This window comes from Crocuta crocuta, unplaced genomic scaffold (assembly GCF_008692635.1).
Source record: "Crocuta crocuta isolate KB4526 unplaced genomic scaffold, BGI_CrCroc_1.0 scaffold862, whole genome shotgun sequence".
In the NCBI taxonomy this organism is placed as follows: domain Eukaryota; kingdom Metazoa; phylum Chordata; class Mammalia; order Carnivora; family Hyaenidae; genus Crocuta; species Crocuta crocuta.
In genome coordinates this window covers 611966-619105 of record NW_027529584.1, presented here as the reverse complement: position 1 = coordinate 619105, position 7140 = coordinate 611966, and positions in this window count along the sequence as shown.

Sequence of the window (7140 nt, the reverse complement as noted above, 5' to 3'; positions counted from 1 at the left end):
GAGGAAGGAGGGGGAGGAAGAAGGAGGGAAGAGGAGGGGGAGGGAAGAGGAAGAAGAAGGGGGGCGGAGGGAGGAGGAAAGAAAGGGGTGAAGAAGGGAGGGGGGAGGGGGAGGAGGGAGAGAAGAGGAAGGAATGGGGAGGAGGGCGGAGCAGGGAGGAAGGAGGAGGGAGAGGGAGGGAGGTGGAGGAGGGAAGGGAGGAGGGAAGGAGGAGGGGCAAGTGGAGGAAGAGGAGGTGGGGGGGAGCTCGAGGAAGAGCAGACACTGAATTCCTCACTGCTGTGGTGAGGGGGCTCCAGGAGACCATGCCCACCTGGTCTCATCTGGAGTCGGGTATGTGGTCCAGACGGGGGTACGGGGAGCTAGGAGTATGGACGCGGAAGAAGGCCTCCCCTCTACCCTCCGGAGGCTGGGGCATTCGCCTCTCTCTCTAATTTAACCCTTGGGCCACCCAAGCAAAATTTAAATGATCTCCACAGGCTGATCATTCTTTAATCCTCTCCAGCGCCTGCGGGAATGCTGCTTCAAGACCCACGACGGAAAACAAAAGTCACCAAGAATTCTCCAAGCAGTAGATGTGACCCCATTCCCCATACTGTTTTCTCGGGGACGCAGAGAAGAACGGCAGACCGGGGTCCAAGCTGGCCCTAACACTCCCAGGGCGCGGGGACACAGTCGGATCTGGGACTGAGCACCATCTCGCCCCCGCCACGCCCATTTCCAGTCTGCCTCGGCCGCCGGGGCAACTTGCTGGACTTCCCTGCCTCCGTTTCTCTGTCTCTAAGAGACCGCCGGGGCAAGCTGCTGGTGCCTGCCGCACGGGGGGCTCAGTGTCCCCTGGTGGTCTAATGGGTCCACCTGTCCGTTCCCCAGGACCGTCCAGAGATTGGAGAAAGTCCCGTGCTCACAGTGCCCAGGAGACGATTTGGTGGCGGGCAGAGGAGGGCTGGCGCTGTGTTTATTGCCTCTCCCTCCACCAGAAAGTAACCCAGCATGCTAATGAGTAGTGATCTTTAAAGAGAATGAGGGTTTTTTGTTTTTTTTTTCTTTTAGAGAAACACTTTTCCCGATGCCGTGTTCGGGTTACACAGAATACCCACTGATCTTTCAAGTTGAAAAGGCAGGCGCGCTGCCTCTGCCACGGTGGAGAATATGCTCGGCCTTCCTCTTTGAACACAATCACATCACACTCACTTCCCAGGGAATCGGACCTCATGCATGGACACTTCTGTACGCAAATGGATGGAGATGGTATAATGTGCCGACGGAGAAAAACGGCCAGACTTCAGGGAAGCTCGCCGAACGCGCTTCGGCAACATAGCGTGGCGTGTTTTTTAATGTTTTATTAAGAGTGTGAAGGCCAAGCTGGGGGGAGGAGAGAAGGAGGCGTTTGAAATCTGCACGGACGGAGTTTCCGCCGCTGCCTCGGTGAGCCTTCGTAATTGGGGGCTCAGACAGTCCCGCCCCCAGGAAGGTGACGCTTCTGAACCCCGCACTATATCCACAGCCGAGGGGGACTCCTCAAAAGTCCCTGAGTTTCGCTTTGTTCTTACAAAACATCTTTTTTGCAGGGAGGAGGGCGGATCCCAAGCTGGCATCCAGAGGGCTTCGGTTTGTAGGAACGCTCGCTTCCGTCCCACACACGAAGGGACTTCTGGAGGCAGTGGCGTCCGGGAGGGCGGTAATGACGGATGGGATGCTCGCGGGCGGTCGTGATGTCAACCAACAGATGTCCTCAAAGGGAGCACTTTATGGCGTTTGGGGGAATATTTGCACTAAAAGGAAGAAAGGGAAAAAAAACCATCTTAAAGACCCACCTTAACAACGGTTTCGAATTTTAGGCAGGACTACAAAGTTATCAACCCTGACAGGTGATCCGTGCCTGCTTTGAAAGGTGGGCGCCCGTGATTATGGGGTGCAGGTGCCGGTGCCGACTTTGATCAGAAGAGACAGGCCCCGGGGTTGGGGCTGCCGGCCTCCCTTTTCACCCCCAGGGCACCGCGGCACCTGTCTGCCTCCCAGGCCCGCCCTCTCATAAAACACTTGGATTTTGCTGGCTTCCAGTAAGATTTTTCATTTGCAAATGGCTTTTCTTCCCACAGCTCACCTGGAGCTACGTTACCAACCTCGCGCCAATGTCGTAGTCTAGCTGTCCTCGCATTTCCGGCCACCGCAGCAGGCCTCCATTCACACACGGTTTAGGCCAGCTGACGCTTTTTTTTCTTCAAGGGAAGACATACTTTCTTAACCATTGGGAAAATAAAAGCCAACTTGCCCTTTTACGCATGGCATAGTGGACAGAGGACATGCGAGATGGATAAAGAATTTGTGATTCTAATTTGCTCTAATGATGATACAAGTCTGTGCAGACAAAAACAGACACAGTCAGAATGAAAGGGTCAGTTACAAAACGTAGCCATGCTTCGCAGGGTGTCATGATGGTAGCCATATTTTCAATCAATAGAGCCTGATACTGCAGCCATGTTCAGAGTATTGCATGACATCTTTAGACTAATAGAGGACATTAGAGAGAAAAGCATAAGAGGGGAAGGGGCATCAAACAAAGTTGGAAATGTCTTTTAATTTCCAGCCCCCCTCGGGCCTTCTAAAGGTTTTATTCTTGTATATAAGACAATCCCACTGGGTTAGGGGTGTGCATATCACTTGGTCTGGTCAAGCAGGTGGGGAAGAAGAACGGGTGTGTGTAGGTGGAGGTCAGGGAAGCTTCTAGAAAACATTTCGCTTCATGATAAAAAGACAGATGAGGAAGCCGGTCTTTTTCCTGCACAGAAGTAGTGTGTGAAAGTTGTATGTGGAGCTGTTGCAATCATTTTGTGACCATGAGGCAATAAACTCAGTATTAAAGCCATCACTCTAAGGATGGCAGGTACAAAACAAGAAAGTGCCAACTTCATGATGACTTCATCAAGCTCCTCCACCTCCAGGCTTCTTGTTATTTGAGGTAATGAACTGCCTGTATTCTCGAAGAGTCCTCAAATTGGGTGTCTTATGACTGGTAGGGAAATATATTTGATACGGTCAACGAGTCCAGTGCTTCTGAAATCTTAATGTGCATAGAAATCGCTGGAGCTCTAGGTACAATAACAGATCTCCTGACCTAGTTTGAGTAGCCACCACCACCATCTGAAGTTTAAAGCTCTTCCACGCTATTCCCGGCCATACTTAAATGGACTTCTCTTGGGCACCACCACTTCCATGTCCTAGCTTGGATTAGCTCTCCGGTTTTAAAAATGTCTTCTATCGAATTAAAATCTGCTTCCTTATGACGATCACCTCTTGGCTCTATTTCTGACATGGGTCTGCTATGTGGCACCCCTTGCATTTTCCACACGAAAGCCCCTGTGTCTTTAAAGTTGAGTGTTGTGTGTTCCCTGCATCTAGTTGGATTCTTAAAACTGTTGCCCAGACAACTTGGCTTCGCCTTGCTGACTGTCCCCGGAGTGCCCTCACCTTGGTCTAAATTCTTGTTCAGGAACGGGGCCCACAAGGGGTCATGATCTCCAGGAATTGTCTAACAAGGACACGAAGATCACTGGACACCTACCGCACACATGACCCACGATGATGGGACACCAGAGGTGGTTTTATGAAAGCACGAACAGAACAAGGCTCTCGACTGTCGTCCAATGTTACCCCGATGTGCTGGACCCACCGTGCCACGAAGTAAGGCACGAGAGGGAGACAGAAGGGAGACCACTAGCAGCTGTCAGTGTTTGCAGATGATGTGACTGAAAAGATAATGAACCTAACACAGAATCTATGAGAATTGACTAGAATTGATAAGAAGACTAAGAGAAACCAAATCTGCAGAATTACCAGCCTCCTTATGAACCAGCAGTAACCAGTTGAAGATATAAAGGAAATGAAGCCCACCTTTGCAGAACCTACGAAGAGAGAACTACGAAGAAAGAAGATGTGGAAGCCCTTTGGAAGAAAATACCACTGTGTTCCTGAAAAGCATAAATAGTTGGCTCAAATACTTGCAGAATGATACCGTGTTCCTGGCCAATGTGTCGGTTCTCCCCAGATTAACTCCTAAATATAATGCAATTCCTATGTAAAAGTCTGTATTTTTTGGAACTCTACAAAATGATATTAGCCATCAAATCTGAGCAAATACCCAAAGGAGGGGAAAAAACTGAAATAATGGTAAGAAAGAGCATGATTTTAACAGCAGTCAAGTGCCCTTTAAAACTACGGTAACGAAAACAGTGTGGGAAAACAGCATTAAAATACCCCAAGTATAAGGCCCAGAAAGAGCCCTAAATGCATTTGGGACTTGCTTTCAAATGAATAAGAAAGAACGGTTAATTCAATCCACAGTGTTGAGGCGTGTTTTAGACTTGGGGACATTTTTATATCAGATCTCTACCTCATACCTTTTATCAAAATCTATTTTGGACTGTTCAAAACAGTAAATGTAAAAATAATACTACCATTAGAGGGAAAAAGTTATCTAAAATTTTCATTCCATACAAAGCAAATGCTGGCAAATACTCTATGTCACTTACCAGGAAGGCATCTTAGCATGACACCACAGCCAAAACCATTAACAAAGATCATGATTTGACTCCATCAAAATTACAAATTCTGTATGGCAAAAAGAAAAAATTAAATAGAAAGTAAAAAATGCAAAATCCCATGAACAAAATTAAGAATCAAAAACTAGGGGCGCCTGGGTGGCTTAGTCGGTTAAGCGTCCAACTTGCGCTTAGGTCATGATCTCGCGGTTCGTGGGTTCGAGCCCCGCGTCGGGCTCTGTGCTGACTGCCAGCTCAGAGCCTGGAGCCTGTTTCAGTCTGTGACTCCGTCTCTCTCTGACCCTCCTCTGCTCATGCTCTCTCTCTCTCCTAGAAATAAATAAAACATTAAAAAAAAGAATCAAAAACTATAGTTTCCTGCACGGGTCTATAAATAGGCAATCCAAATGAGAAGAAATACAATTGGGTGCCTGGGTGGCTCAGTTGGTTAAGTGTCCAACTGCAGCTCAAGTCATGATCTCACAGTTCTTGAGTTTGAGCCCTGCATCGGGCTCTGGGCTGACAGCTCGGAGCCTGGAGCCTGCTTCAGATTCTGTGTCTCCCTCTCTCTCTGCCCCTTCCCCACTTGCTCTCTCTCTCTCTCTCTCTCTCTCTCTCAAAAATATGTATTAAAAAATAAAGAAGAAATACAGTCATCTGTAAACCTGTAGATAGAAAGTTAATCTCACTCATAGTAATCAAATCGTACATGTGTGAAAACATGGTTATTTTTGCCTAAGAAATTGGCACTCTCATGTTAAGGCTCATAGTACCGAGATTTGGCTTGGGTGTGGAGAACCGGGCTCTCCATGTCACACCAGTGGGGAAATCAAGTGGATCGTCCTTCACTAGAGCAAATGCAATGTGTATCCAACACCTTTTCAAATAGGTGGATACATAAGCCAGCAATTCTCCTTGCATTAACTGTGTTGAAAATTGAGAACAACCTAGGTGTATACCAGCAAGCTGACTGTTCAATTCAACCGTGGTAAATCCTTAGAATAGCATGCAGTCATAGGAGTAATTCTGTAGAAACGTGTTATTAACATGGGCAAGAGGCCAACTGTGTTACTCAACAGGTGGGCGTCAGCCAGGGAAGACCAGGGCAGCCCCCGGGCTGCTGGTGATCGCCGTGTTTCCTGGTTGGTCCATACCTGTGCCACGTCAGGTGTTAGGCATTTTGAATATTAATCTGCTGTTAACTGAACAAGGCGCGATGTGCAAAACATTCTGTGTGGTACCGTCTCGATTTTTGCACAATGTGTGTATACTCCTGGGGAGGCATGGAATGTTTACAGTGGTTATCTATGCTTGGCAGGATTTATGGACAATCTTTACATTCTTCTTTACACTTTCTCAGTTTCAGTTTTTAGTGATAAATACGTATTATGCAGAAAGAAAGAAGGAAAGAAGGAAAGAAAGAAAGAAGGAAAGAAGGAAAGAAAGAAAGAAAGAAAGAAAGAAAGAAAGAAAGAAAGAAAGAAAGAAAGAAAGGCAGAAAGAAGGAAGGAAGGAAGGAAGGAAGGAAGGAAGAAGGGAAGAAGTTGATAGGTAGTTGAGCGGATTAGTGGATGGGTAGATGGATGGATGGATGGGCGGGTGGGTGGATGGACGGATGGGAGAGAGAGGGTTTGCAAAGTTATTACAAACAGTAGGATAATCATTTACTACTTTGTAGATCAGAGGCTGCAAAGCCAAATGCCTGTAGGGGCTAGAAAAACAGCGAGTGAAGTAGTTAATGGGAGAAAATAAACGAGGAGCGCTATAGGGCCTGTAGGATCTAGTGTCCTGTGTGAAGGGCTCCCTGCAGCTAAGTTCCAGACCATTGCTGCAGTGCCGATTTGGGAGCCTGGTGTTAACAGAAATTCTGATTTTCTAGACAAACCAGAAATCTTGGTTTTTTGGAGGAGGGGGTCAAGTCTCATGTTCTTAAATGTGGATGACCAGTCACCACTTGTAAAAGCACCGTGCGAGACATGCCGCGTGCATCCCCCGTTCTAGACCCCAAACTTGGGAGAATTACACCAGCTTTCCCTTCCTGGCACGAATGATTTAACTTGGGCTCTGTCCCTGCTGGCTTCCACACCCTGGGTCTACCCCTGTTCCGGGAAGATTGCACTGGCCTCTACCCGAAGACGGGGATTACTTTCACCCTGTTACACTTCCTTCGCCAACCTCACCTGCATCCCTTTGGGCCCTACGCGGCTCCCTTTCTTGAATGTGCTTTGTCCTGAGCTCTTTCCGACGCCTACTTCTGTTATTCACCATGTGCTGTTCTTTCCATGGGTCTGTCATCCCAAATTTGACCAGTGTTTCTGGGGCCTTCTGGCTTCACAGATTCATCGTGGGGGGAGAGCGGGATTTCCAATCCCTTGGGTTGGCTGTTCGGAAACACCCAGGGAGTGGCCAGCCAAGGGCAGCCGGTCCTTGGTAAGCCTGGCTCTCTTCCTGGCGTGGGTTTCCGATGGTGCAGGGGACGGCTTTGGTCACCCGGTGGGCACAGGCCCTCCCTCCCGGATCCAGGCAGCACGGCAAGGCCGGTACCCGGAGAGGAAAGTATTTTCAGAGAATCTGAACCAAAACTGGGCTCACGTCATGA